This window comes from Myotis davidii, unplaced genomic scaffold, assembly GCF_000327345.1.
Source record: "Myotis davidii unplaced genomic scaffold, ASM32734v1 scaffold135, whole genome shotgun sequence".
NCBI lineage: Eukaryota > Metazoa > Chordata > Mammalia > Chiroptera > Vespertilionidae > Myotis > Myotis davidii.
Window position 1 is genome coordinate 9,074,136 of NW_006289813.1, and position 13,774 is coordinate 9,087,909.

A 13,774-nucleotide genomic window follows, 5' to 3' on the forward strand; every position below is an offset into this window, starting at 1 on the left:
TTGATATTTCTAGTGCTATGTTTAGTTCATGTTCTGGACTGTGATCCATCTAGAGTGACCTTTCATTCCAGGAGGGACCTGTCAGTTCCATCTCTGCATCCTGCCTTAGTCTGAGGCAGATGCCAGGCGACCACAGGTGAGCCCTGCACCTGCATGTGACCCTCCATCTGTAAATGAGCTGCAGCAACACATGTCTCCCACTGTCTGTCAGAGTGGGAAGAAATAGGTGCAGGAGTGTGGGAGTCCCTCAAGCTCTGTGGGGCAGAGGCACCAAGGTGGTGCCCTTGTGCCCTAAGCAGAACATGCATGTTCCAACTTCTCCTTAGGACCCTCCGGAGAGCCTCAGAGGCCCAGACACATGGACACACGGTTTCTTGTATATTTGAACTGCTTCTCTCAGTCATTGTAAATAAGCCCCCAGATGCCATCACGTCGGACAGAAACACGCACGCGCACACACACACACACACACCCTTTCTGGAGTCAAAAGCAAATTCGTCTCTGCTGATGTGTGTGTAGTGTTCTTTTCTTTTTATTTCTTTTTTTTCATAAAGGGTTTCTATCAATTTAAAAGCCAACAAAGTGGGGGAAAGTCAGAAAGGGCACATTGTGCCTTTCTAAGGACAATAGCTTATTTGAGGAAAGCTTTCTGCAGCGTAGTTGTTTGAAATGGTGTTAATCTCAAAATAGGGGTTCTAAGGGCTATAAAATTATTATTATTTTCATTTGGGGGGAAATTGTAGAGGCCACATTGTCAGTAAGCTTGGTCTGAACACCTTCTGGCAAGACTTTTGATAAGATTTCTAGAAATATAAGGAAACTTCTGTTTTCATGTCTGAAAGAATTAAGAAAGCACAAAACGGAAATAGGATGAAAAGTGGCATTCACAGCCATAACCTTCAGTGTCCCCTCTCACCTGGAGAGCTCCCCTACCCATAATGCACTAAGTGGATGATTAAAAAGAAATGGGGGCTTAACTGAGGGTAAGCGTGGGGTCCCCAGAGCTTTGCAGAGCATTGAACCATGCGTCTACAGCTGTCTCCACACAAGCCCGACATTCTTTATTTATTTGTTATGAAATATTTATGGGTGTTATGAAAGGTTTAAAATAATGTGTCTGTGGCTCTCCCCTCTCTTTCTCCCTCTTGCCCGGCGCTGTTTTCCAATGCATAAATAATTCTGGGCTCGGACAGGAGGGAGGCGCATTAGGGGGGTGTATCTGCTGTATCACATTTTTTCTGCCTGAGAGAAAATATCATTCCTAGTAATTTTCTACACTTATACAATCGGCGTTGATAGTAAATAATTGATGTATGAATTTAGGACTAAACTCCAACACAATATGACTTTATGTCAAGGGTTACTCCCAGCAGATTTTGAGCTAAATCATCTTGCAAAATGGGTTCTTTCAGTGGGAGAGAAAAAGCTTTTTGAAATTATTTTAATGGAAAACTGGGACCTCTCTGTGGCTCTTCTTTTGATGAGGTCTTGCTTTGCATGGCTGGTAATAAAACCAAGCAATCTACCCATTATGAGATTGGAAATGTTTCATTTGTGATCACAAATGGATTTTTTTAAAAGACTGACACAAGCTGTTTTTATTCTGTTCATCCTTTTTTCTGTTCTTTTTTTCTTCTCTCTCTCTCTCTTTCTGTGTGCGTGTGTGTCTATGTGTGATTGCATTTGTATGTGGTAGGCTGCCCTCTGCTTTTCATCCTAGTATCTTCCATAGAAAGCACAATTATGATTTAAATTATAAGCTGGATATATTTGCAACTTAAAGATCTATAACTAGCAGAAAGGCTTCAGATAAAAGAGTACAGATCCCCCTCCCATCACTGCAATTAAAATCCTTTTCATCATGGAAAAAAAAAAAGTGGTTCCTACGGACGAGAAAGGGGATGAGCAGATATAGGAGAGAAACCTTTCATGAGATGTCAGAAGAGAAACACTTTATATCTTTATAGCTTCAACTGAAGGCCAGACAAGAAGATCAAAGAAAACAAATTGGGTGAAAGACCCAGAGTGAAATTCTCTATTTGTTTTACTGCACTCTGGGGGAACAAAGATTTGGAACTATAAAAATCTTTCTTTATGTCATTTTATTTTTGTGAAACCAAGATACAAAGACTAGAATTTAAAACAAGAACCTCTCATCTTTGAATAAATCTTATCTTTTTAATTATTTTCTCCAGTATTGACAATTGCATAAAATTTTGTATATTTTTAGGCCCACTGTTTTCTTTAAAAATTATCCAGATCTTTCATATAGTAAATTTAATTAAACTTATAAAAGAAGAGATATGATAAAATTCAAAGCTTCCTGAAAAAGACCCTATGGCACAGGCAAGACCTGCCTTAACACTCAGAAGTTTGAACTCCCTCCCCTGCTTCCTCTTCCTTCTCGCTCCCACTTTTCTCCCCGTCACTCACTTTGAGGAAATACGTGGCTCTGATTTCATTCCATAGGTGGCACTCATGTCTCTATGCACGAAGTTCTGAAGAAATTCCAGCTCAGAATTGGTTTTTAAAGTCATGCTCTCAAAGAAGTGTATTGATTTCTGAAACACAGAACACAGATTTCTTTCAAAATAAATGTTTGGTAAGCTTTTAAAAGTAAGTTTATTCATTTATCCCTTTATAGTTGGTGATGGGTAAGTTCAAGAGTGCTAATAAATGGGTTATATGTATCAGACACTCTGGGCCAAATTCTTAAGTTTGTGTGTGCACACATGTGTGTGCATTTGTGTATGTCTTGTGCACATGCATATTTGTAGGTTTTTGGTGTTCATAGCAGAGATAGCAGGTGTTCAGGAAGAAGTTCTCTTTAGAGTAGCCTGGCTAGAGCCTGCTGTGTAGGAATGACTGGTAGCTGCAGGGACAGCCATGGGCACGATGTGGGGCACCTGCCTCGCAGGCATGTGTGTACATATGTCTGTGTCTGAGAGTGTGTACGTGTGTGGGAGTTTGTATGAAGGAATGTGTGTGTGTGTGTCTATGCACCTGTGAACAAGCACCATGATTTGGCTAGAGGGGCAGGAAGGGTGGGTATTAGAATAGGAAAGGGATCCCCAGGGGAGGAGAGGTCAAAGGCAGGCCTGGAGGAGCGCTGCCTACATGAAGAGGTGCCATTCAGGTTGGAGTCCTCTCTGCCTGTAGGACGTGGTCTTGCTTACTTGACTTACCCCAACATTGAGATGTATTGAAGCAAGAGGCCTCCCCCTCATGGGTCCACAGAACACAGGGACTTAGCCCAAGAACCCAAGGCACAGTCACTGCCCACCGCCAACACCCACCCCCTAGCAGGGCAGAGGAGGCAGGGTTCACCCTATGGACCTGTGCACATAGTGTTTTCATGGGGGCAAGACTCCACCTGTGACATCTGAACATCACAATGAGGACATAGATGTGGCCCAACAACTCTGGGCTCAGCTGGGAGCTGCCTGGCCTTTAGGGTTGGATTATCTCTTGAACCTCTCCAGGCCTGCCCTGTGGGAACCCAAATGCATGTCCAAGATCTTCCCAAGCCTGTGATTTGTGAGTAATCCCAGTGGTCCTCACCTTCTCAGATGCAAAGAAGATGAAGAGGGTCTCATTCTCTAATTTCAGACTCACAGTAGTTTTGCAGAAAGACCTTCTCCGAGGTCACGGTGGGATAATTTGTTTCTGATGCACAGTCTTATCTGGGCATGGGACTCTGTACTTTTGCTCTTTGAGGCTCAGGAGATCAGGGCTCTGTGAAATTGGCACTCTTTGGGATTTTTCTGCAGGCAGCATGATCCTCATTCACCATCACATCACCATACCTCTCTGTTTCTGCTCAAATGTACATGGAGATGAGTTTGATAGAACACCTGAAGCCAGTGAACTACCCCCTTCTTACACAGGGAGAGGGCACACTGCAGGAAAGTGTGTGTGTTTGTGGGGGAGCATTTTATGTTTGTAGCAAACTTGGAGCATCACGTGTGAATGTCCCAGGCTATGGCAGATGCTGAACAGCTGTCCTGCAGCATCTCAACAGTTCCCCATAGTAGCAAGAGCCTCAGAAGTTGTTGAATGACTTCCAACCAGTTTTCTTAAAAGTTTATTTTGCTGCTGTGCAGATGGAAGGCTTCTAAATATAACATTAAAGGATTGCGTCTGAGGGAAAAATAATGAGCAACATATCCCATCACGTCTTAAAAGAATAAATATACCCTCTTGCTTCAACAAGCTAATATGCTGGTGACACTCAGCACAAGTAAGTCAACCGCATTGGGTCCCCCTGCCCAGCTGGAGGCCGGCAGTCTCGTGGCCCACTCCAGCTGTGGTTCTCGGTCACCCACTCAGCCTAATTAACAAAGGCAACACCCCCACACACGAACACCAGGCGAGCTTGGAATGAGGCCACAGGGGAGCTCCGGAGAGCTGTACCCCCGTCAGGCTGCTATTTTTAATTCTTTGGAGAACCAATTCAAACAGAAAATGTAATTAAAAATTTGTAAGTAGAACACCCGAAAGCACTCCCTCTGGCGCTTGTATGCATATTTTTGATATTTGCTTAACAAATTATCAAGTAGCCATTTCATAGGTAAAACATCTGAACTCCTCCACAGTCCCAGCTTTGCAGCCTGTGAAGCTGTCAATCATTTACCTCCCTGACAGGACCTTTGGCCAGATCTTCATCTTGACTTACAAGTGAACAGGCGTCTCCTGGACGATCATCCCTGCTCAGTGTCCTGCTGTCTTGGCTGCAAGACTTGGAGCTCCTGCAAAGTTTGGCGCCTTGCTCCCAGGCTCATTTCTCCGAGCAGCAGGGGTCCCACGTGGGTGGTGATCCTGAAGGTTGCAGCTGATCACCTACGCCAGGTTCAGGTTAGGGCTCTGGTGCTCAGAGGATGAGGACCCCTGGCCTGTGGTGACTGACTTTGGGCGTGTGGAACACTGTTTGCTCTGGTCACCTTTGGCTAGAAGCTGGGAGAAGAGCAGGGGGCCGACAATGCCATTTTGAGTTTGTCCTTCTGCAAAGAGATTGTCACCACTTCAGGGCCACACCAGCAGATTCCCACATGTTTGTTCCTCGTGCACAGTGAGCAGGAAAAGGTTTGTGAAGAAGAAAGGGGAAAGATGTGAGAGTGTGTGTGTACAAGTGTGTGAGTGTGAGTGTGTGAGTATGTGTGTGCAAATGAGTGTATGGTTGTATTGCAGTGACAGTTAACTAACAAAGTACAATCATATATTGACAGCTTTTCTGGAGCTGATAGGACAGTTGAATGGGGACTCAGAGGAGCAGAAAGGATCTGTTACCCACTCTGAGCCCCTGCCAGGTGCAGGGCTGATCTTCCTGGGGCACTTGGCCAGGAAGCCCCTTCCATTCCAGCTCAAACCACAGCATTTCCTAGAGTCGACCTTGAGGATGGCCACAGCCTGAGCCTGGACACTCCAGAACTGCTCAGGTGGACTGCCAGTGTTAACTTAAGAGGAAATGACTTAAAAAACGCACCCAAACCAAAATGTTCTCAGGCGCATAGTAGTGTTCAGCAAATTCCTCTGGGCCTGGGTCTTCCCCAGTATCTCTGTGCACAGAGCAACCCCGAAGCTCTAGGGAAACCTCTGGGACCTGGCTGTTCCCACAAAGGTGGCTGAAGGGTGCAGCTGCCCTGTAGTAAGGTGTGTTCTGGCCCGTGGGCAGTCAAAAAGAGCATCCTCATGACCCACATAAGAGGAACAACAGAACAAGACAGCCTGGATCTGAGGCACTGAAGGTGGGTCCTGCGGAGGGGACTGCAGGGGGATGTGCAGGGGGTCCTGCAGGAGGTTCTGCAGAGGCCACGTCAGTTACCAGGCATTCCTTCCACCTCCACATTCCACACATGCACATCAGACGACTGATAGCCCCATTCACAGAGGAGCACATACAGACAGAGTAGAAAACCCTTCAGCTTACTCTCAGCTGGATTTTTTTTTCTAATACTTATTTCTAAATGAACACAACCTACTCCAGAACTCTTTAATGTAATAAAAATATAGCTCAGGGTCAGGTTTGAAATTAATGATACAAATTCAAAGTATTAATGCTCAGTGGGATGAAACAACTTCAATGAAGAAATAATCAAACTCGGTAACCAGACCCAAATGGAAAAAGATAGAAGCATGTGAACAATTCCAACAGCAATCTGTTATGAAGAAAATTATGAAAACATGTATAAAATATTTATTTTTAATAAGATGAATGTCCTATTTCTTAAAACTAAAATAAGATTAGACTCCACTCATTATCAAAGCATAGTGATGATTGCAAATGCCACCTCTTCGTGTGGGTGGAAATGCTAATTTTATTATCTTAATTTGTACAGCTATGTTTCTTGCCTAGTTTGCTCTTTTTAAAGTAAAATAAGTACCAATGAGAAAGCTTATGGGTTTCATTTATATAAAAAGAAATCTAGGATACAGAATATCCACTACAAAATGTGACAGATCCAATAATTGTGGGGCCAGAACAATGTCTTACATCCTAGAACTCTTTTTTTTTTAAAATATATTTTATTGATTTTTTACAGAGAGGAAGAGAGAGAGATAGAGAGTTAGAAATATCGATGAGAGAGGAACATCGATCAGCTGCATCCTGCACATCTCCTACTGGGGATGTGCCCGCAACCCAGGTACATGCCCTTGACCGGAATCGAACCTGGGACCTTTCAGTCCGCAAGCCGACGCTCTATCCACTGAGCCAAACCGGTTTCGGCTATCCTAGAACTCTTGAAAGAACACCTCCAAGACCTATGAAGGCTTAAAAAGGTGGAAATGGGTAAGGACATCTTTCACAATGTGAAATGCACGAATCTATGACACTTTGCAGGTGACACACTCCAAGAGGATGAAACTGACCATTGCATTATTCTGGTGGTGATTCATTTGAAAGAGAACAAAAGTCAGTATCATCATTTCTCAAGTCCTGTCCTAGGGTATGGCATATGGGAGACAGCCCAGGCAGGTGAGTTACAGGGGCCACTGGCATGTCATTGTCATTCATGGCTCTGCAGGGTCTGTAGGCCTCTTGGTCTCTTGGCCCAGGTAGTAGAAAAGGGCCAGCTTAGAGAGAAGCATTGTGTCACATTTAACTCTGAAATGATTCCCATGCTAATTTATTAAATTTAAGAAACCTACACATTTCCGATTTCTCCTTTGATCTAAACTCTCCTACCTTCCTCACTTTATAATAATACTTTTCTCACATGGGCTGCCTTGTCAAATATTCCAAATAATCACTGCAGTTTGGCATGAAAGCACTGAGCTGGTGGCATTGCGCACACGTTCCCACCCAATGTTCTGCCATTTAATTTACTCCGCTATCTTCAGTTGACTCTGACACAAACACCAAAAATCACAAGATCAGCGCCTGGGGATCACTTACTCCCCACTTTCCGTCACTTCACCTCTAATTTCTGATTCAAAGTGGTCATAATGTGTTTACTTAAGTCTCAATGTTTATGACTCCACATGGAGCACTTCACTGTATTATCTGATTTAATCCTCAGATTCTTGCAAAAGAAACAAACTCCACTCCCAATTGTAGGGCTGCCTGGTGGCCAAGGCAGAAGTCGAACTCTGACCTGGGGAGTCAGCCCCCACAGGTCACCTGGGGAGTCACAGGGAGCACAGGGACATCTGTTCTTTCTCGGATTTCAGTGCAGTCACCCTGGAGTTTTGCTGTTAATAATGTTCAATGTTGGTTTGAGGCAAACATTCCTCATCAGATTAAGTACACACTATTTAACAGAGATTTTAAATTAGTGAGATAGACAGGCTGAATACTACTAATTAATAATATTAATATATGATGACATTACATATGGTATAAGTAGTGTATGAAGATATTAATGGGTTTGCCTTTTGTACATCTTTTTATGTGACTATATGGCCTCCTGATACTTAACTGGTTTATGTGATATGGCATATGAATACACATATAGTTAAATTAAGCCACCTTACTCTTTTTGATAAATCAATTTTGATTTGGTAGATTTGTTGAATTGGATTCATCTGTATTTTATGCAGTAGTGTGTTGGCAAATTCTTAGCTCTCTAGAAAATTATATGCTAACATATACACACCATAGTTTTTAAATAGATTTTACTGATTTAAATAATATACAGCACATAATTAATAAATAATACAATATGCAATACTTCTTGTAAATGCCAGATGAGCAAGCAGTTCTCAAATGTTTTACTGGATTTTCTGAGCACTTAACTCTGCATCCAGCCCATGCTTGGGATGGACTGTCAGTCTCAACATGAATGAGATGAATGTGGGTTGATATTGTGTGGAAACTTCAATGATTTGTGAGTAATGTAAGGAACTTCTTCGCTGCAACAGACAATAGTTTTCACAAGCTGGAAGAATCTTTCATGAATTTTTCTGCTATATTCACAATAAAATCACTAATGACATGACATTTAAGTTTACTAGGCACTTCTTCATCACCTTTCTACATCTAGACAGTCAACAAAACAAAACAATAAACCAAGTCCTGGTTTGCTGTGTCTGCCAGTGTCTGTGGTGTAAATATGTCACCATGGCAGTGGATCTCCTGCCTCAGGGACTATAGGGCTGGGAAGTGACCTTTGTTATGCAGTATTCCACCTTAGAGGTGCCAGACACATGATAGTAAAGTAGTCAGGAAGTGAGTGCTTTTAGTACTTTCTTTTTAAATACAACTTATTTAACATTAAGATTACATAATTTGATTTTTATAATGGCCATTTTAAACAAGTGGCTTGCAAAATCCCTCTTTAACAGTTCTCATGGATGGCGTATAATACATACATAAGGCTGAGCTGTGTGTCTCTCACTCTCACTCCTTGGTCAGGTTTGCATATCCAGTTTTTGTTATTTTCATGAACTGAAATGAGTAGTTTTTCTGTGTATGTGTGTGTGTGTGTGTGTGTGTGTGTGTGTGTGTTACAGCTTTCTTGTAATTTTTATGGTATTGTAATATAATAGCACTTAAAGTTTTGGTAGAACTACCCAATAAATCTACCTTGCCCTAAAGACTGTAATTGATTGATGAAAAAACTCTTTGATTGATGATTTTGTTCCATTCATCATTATTGATCACCTCACAGTTCCTTCATCTTGAATTAATTGTGATTATTTCTATTTATCAGAATACTATTATTGATGTATTTAAGTTATTAATTAAGAAAAACTCTCTCTTTATAATCCTTGTAATTTTTCACACCCTGAAGGTCCACCCACTGCAACCTGATTTGAGCTGCCCCCAGTCCCTGGACTCTTGAAGCTGGAAGGTGCTCTACAGCCTCCCGCTGCCCCACAGCTGCCTTCTCCCCAACCCTTGGCTGGCCCAGCTGATGGTGGCATGGAGCTTGGTTTGGTTTTAAATGCATCATGCTATGAGTTCTTCAGAAGAAAGTTTCTCTGGAGTCAATCAGACTCCACTGAATCAGCTGTTGAGGTTTTTAAAGTAAGAAGTCAACACACCAGCTCAATTCCTAGAATCCACGTCCCATTGGCCTTCGGAGTGCTGGGCTTATTCAGTACAGTACTGACCTCCTACTCTGTGCTGGAGCCACATGCTGTGGCCCGCCTGTGAGGAGGGTGGCTGGGAGGGACTTCCAGGAATGACACCCTTCAACAGGTCGGGACCAAGGGAGGTTTTCCTAGGGAAGGGGAGAAGCTTTCTCAGAAGGAAGGGCAGCAGGTGAGAGCAGCACCTGAGAAAGGGCCAAGCAGAGGCGGAGGGGCAGGAGGCCCATCTCAGATCCCGGACTCAAATGGGCTGCATGATTGTTCATTTATTTTAGGAATCTTGGCATCTTCAGTGGCACACCCAAAACCTGCATCTGCACAAAAAAGTATTTGAGTTTGCATGAATTCTTTTACAGAGTTGGAGTTGGCCCACTAAGCAGAGTGGCTAGTATCAGCCACTTTGGTAAACAGATTCTTCCTTGAAACACTTCCTTGCAGGAAGGCACTGTCTGTAGGGACCTCATCCCACTTCAGGTTGCGGCCACTCAGCCAACAAGTGGCTGCGATGGCCTGCGCTGGTGGAAGCCTCTGCAGTTTCCCACATGGGCTCTTTCCTCCAGCCATGTCCCTCTTGCCCCTCTTTCCAGCAGGTGAGGGCTTTCTGTTCCCCTGGTGTGGCTCCCACTGCAGGCTGCACTCACCTCCTTTGTCCTGACTGCTCACCTGCCTGTGCTACCTGCACAGCCAGCCCCAGGGAGTGCCTGGGCCATGTCTGTATGCAGTACTCAGCACACAGGCCTGCTCAGGACACATCAGCAATACCGAGAATGATGAAAAAATTTGTCTAGTTAATCAAACTAAAGGGGAAAAATAGATGACTTAAAAACATTGGTAAGCGTGCTGAGCAATGGACATTCAATTATTCATACTCCTCACAGCCTTTTCCAAATCCACAGATGATGGTTCTATGGCGGTCCTGCTAGGCATGGGCGGACTGTTCACACATATTTTGCAATCTAGTAACATTTATATTATACTAGTTGAGGTACTACTAAGAGAAGGGGTGAAATTGTGGTTAAATTATGTTTGGACAGGGTATAGCAATGCAAAAGTCACAATAAACTGTTAGTAACTTAGCTTTTCTTTCTGTAAAACAGAATATTTTATCTTAATTTGGAGAATCTAACATCACTTGAGAAAAACAGGATGTTGATGAAAACCCAGAGGAAACCCTGAGTGCCTGAGCCTTGAAGGATATAGCTACAGGCTGGGTTTCCATCCCAAATGCAGATCTCACCCCCCGCCCCTGCCCTCTGGGTAAGCCATTTCTGGAAATTTCACCCATTATTTCATAAGGCAGACCAGCCTGCAGCTCACCCAGCAGGGTTGGGGCTGGGCCGTCCGTGGTGGGCCAGTGTTGACTACTAGTAGGAAGGGAGTGGACATGAGTAGGGGGTTATAACTAGCTTGTGGCTGTCATCTCTGACCAACGTGGACAGATGTGTGTTCACAGAGGTGTGGGAAGTGTAAGGGAATTCCCAGAAGAAGCTGGAGATGAGGTCCACACGCCCAGGGCATAGAAAAATGCAATCTGAATCAATTATGTGAGTAATTCACAGTCACTGGATTTTACTCAAAGAGAAAAATAGTTTATTCTGCATAGCTTGCATAACTATTTTCAATAAGCATTTATAGTTATTTATTATATAAATTTGTTGATATGTGTTAGTTAGGAAATAAAGACAGTGCGTCGACATTACAACATTGCAGTTCCCAAATTTGCTGCGTGGATGCCTGGGAGTGTGCCCAGAGACTGTTAGAGGTTCAGAGAGCTGGGGCAGCTGCCCTTCATCAGCCAACAGGTGTGTGACTTCACTGGCCAGGCAGGGCCTCCCCTCCCCCAAGGACTTTCAGTAAGGACAAGCCATCCTGAAGTGGTAGGTGAGAGTCATCCTTGCCTTTGTCTGGGCTCTGAGCCAGCCTCAAGCCCTTGGCTGGGAGATAGGTTGGGGCCACTCTGGGAGACAAAACCCGAGAGACCCACATTTTACAAGGACCACCCTCTCTAGCCGAGCTCTGGAAGTGTGTGCAGGGCCTCGGCTGGGCAGCCCTGCACCCTAACTATCCAGGGTCTGGCAAAGCATTTTCTCCCTGGAAAGGCCCTGAGCAGCTCTGTGGAAAGGCCACCCACCCATTTGAACTGGTTTACCCAGATTTTCTAAATGTATTGAACCAAGTGACCTCTTTCTCCCCTCAACTCCCTGTGCAAAACCCGGAGGAACGTTCATGTTCCTCTCTGCATTCATTGTCTCCAAATCTGGCCTCACTGGTCAGATTTGAGGGGGAGTCCCTGACTTGTGGCTTTGCTTGATGAGAGAGCCCTTGTTCTTAGGAAACAGGCATCATTTCAATGGAATTAGACTGCCAGCAACTCACATGCTATACAGGCTAAGCATCGCTCTCTGTTGTGTTAAGTTACATGTGTTCACTCACAAGACGGCACAGCCTGGAGACAAGTGTTAGCTGATGGCAAAGGAAGCTGCCTTCCAGGAGGGTTTTGTGGGGCAGACTGGAGAGGTGAGGGGCTGTGAAGGACCTTTGGATCCAAGACGGGACCAGGGACCCCTAGGATTGTGCTGCTCAGCTAGGGGACGCTATGACGGAGGTGTTCTGGAGGCTGCTGGTATTCCCACCCTGGTCCCCATCAGCCCCACATCCATGGCACCTCCCTCGTAGGCTCTCTCTTCGTCTGATATCCTTTATCTCCTTTCAAACATAATGTTTTGAACACCTTTCCTTTAACCGAGGAAGCCTGGGGGTACCTGTTTTCGTCTGGGGGTACCTGTTTTCGCCTGACCCTTGGGCGCTGCCTCTGCTGGAGCCTCTGTTGCTCAGATAAGGGCTAGCCGCGTCGCTGGCCGGGCCTGGCCGCCAATCCATAATGTTCCTGGCCATGATTAATCTGATAAATAATAAATATATCAATCTACTCTTTTAGACAAGGACAAATTCTTAGCAGCAGGGAGGCACGCGGTCTCCTTTACAGCTGCCTGTAGTGCTGGGATTAATTATTTAATGCTTAATTCTTTGGGAAATGAGAAAGTTTTGATTAATGCTGTCCAGTGTCGTTTCTGGCTTGTTTGATATGTGTCAGATAATTTTTCCTCGCAGTCACTCTGAAGAAGCCAGAGGCTACTGTCACAGAGATCAGACACCGAATTTCTAGAGATTAATTGAAGTGAAAATTTAGAGAAAAGCACCATACGCGCTTGCCTGAGATAACCTTTCTCAGGCTAAATTTAGCTGCACCCAGGGGTGTCGGCTGCACTGCGCCCTCATGTAAAACACTTATCTTCAATGTGAAAAACCATATTTGGTTTCCAGTTGACTTTTTAAAGCTGGATCTGGGGTTGGCGGGATTAAATACTTGGTTGCAGGTGTCTCAAAGGTAATCTGTCCCTGGGGTTGGGTGGATGTCCAAGGTCCAGGATTCTTCATGATTAGAGCTCAGCGCTCCCAGTGACCTGGGCCCACAGCCCTGTGAAGAGTGTTTAGACCAGGCCCAATGCGTATTCTTGATCTCACCGACTGCAGAGAATAACTTCTGGTCTCTTAGCAGCAGCCCCCTGTTTTCTCTTGAGTCTCTGGCCCTGGCTTTACTAGGGACTTGTAGCAAGAACTCATGGAGGCACGAGCCCGCCTGCATGTGCCCTAGAACCACATGGCTGAGCCTGTCCCCAAAATGCACTAGTGACACGGTGCAGAGTGACTGTGCCAGCACTGAGCTCCTCCCAACGTCACAGTGTGCACTATCCTCTATGAAAGGTGGGGAGTGGACACATGGTTGTGTTTACCTGGGAAAACTGTATGTTCCATTTTGATCAGATTCATCAGTTAGTCAATTCGGAAAAGGAAGGGCACCTATGGTTTAATCAGCTCATGTCAAGCTCGGATTTGAAGTTTGAGCTCAAACCTCAAACCCTGACATTCCATGCCAGGGAGAAGTGGTGGGGTGGGTGGTGGCGGATAGGAGGCCTTAGAGGCCCTGATGCTGGGAGTGAGAAACCTCACACCATGAATCAGATGAAAGAGAATCACATGTGAGGTACAGAAAAGCCACACAAATAGAGCAGTTCATGTATTTGGCATGGCAGTCCATTTCTAACACGAGAAAGAGTTTATAAGTTGCATTGAGTGACTGAAAATACTGTTGGTCCTATGAGCACATACGTGACTGTTAGCATGCTGCCAAGCAGGGAGGGGTTTCTGGCTGGGAAAGGGACCTGAGTGTCTGTCACTCACG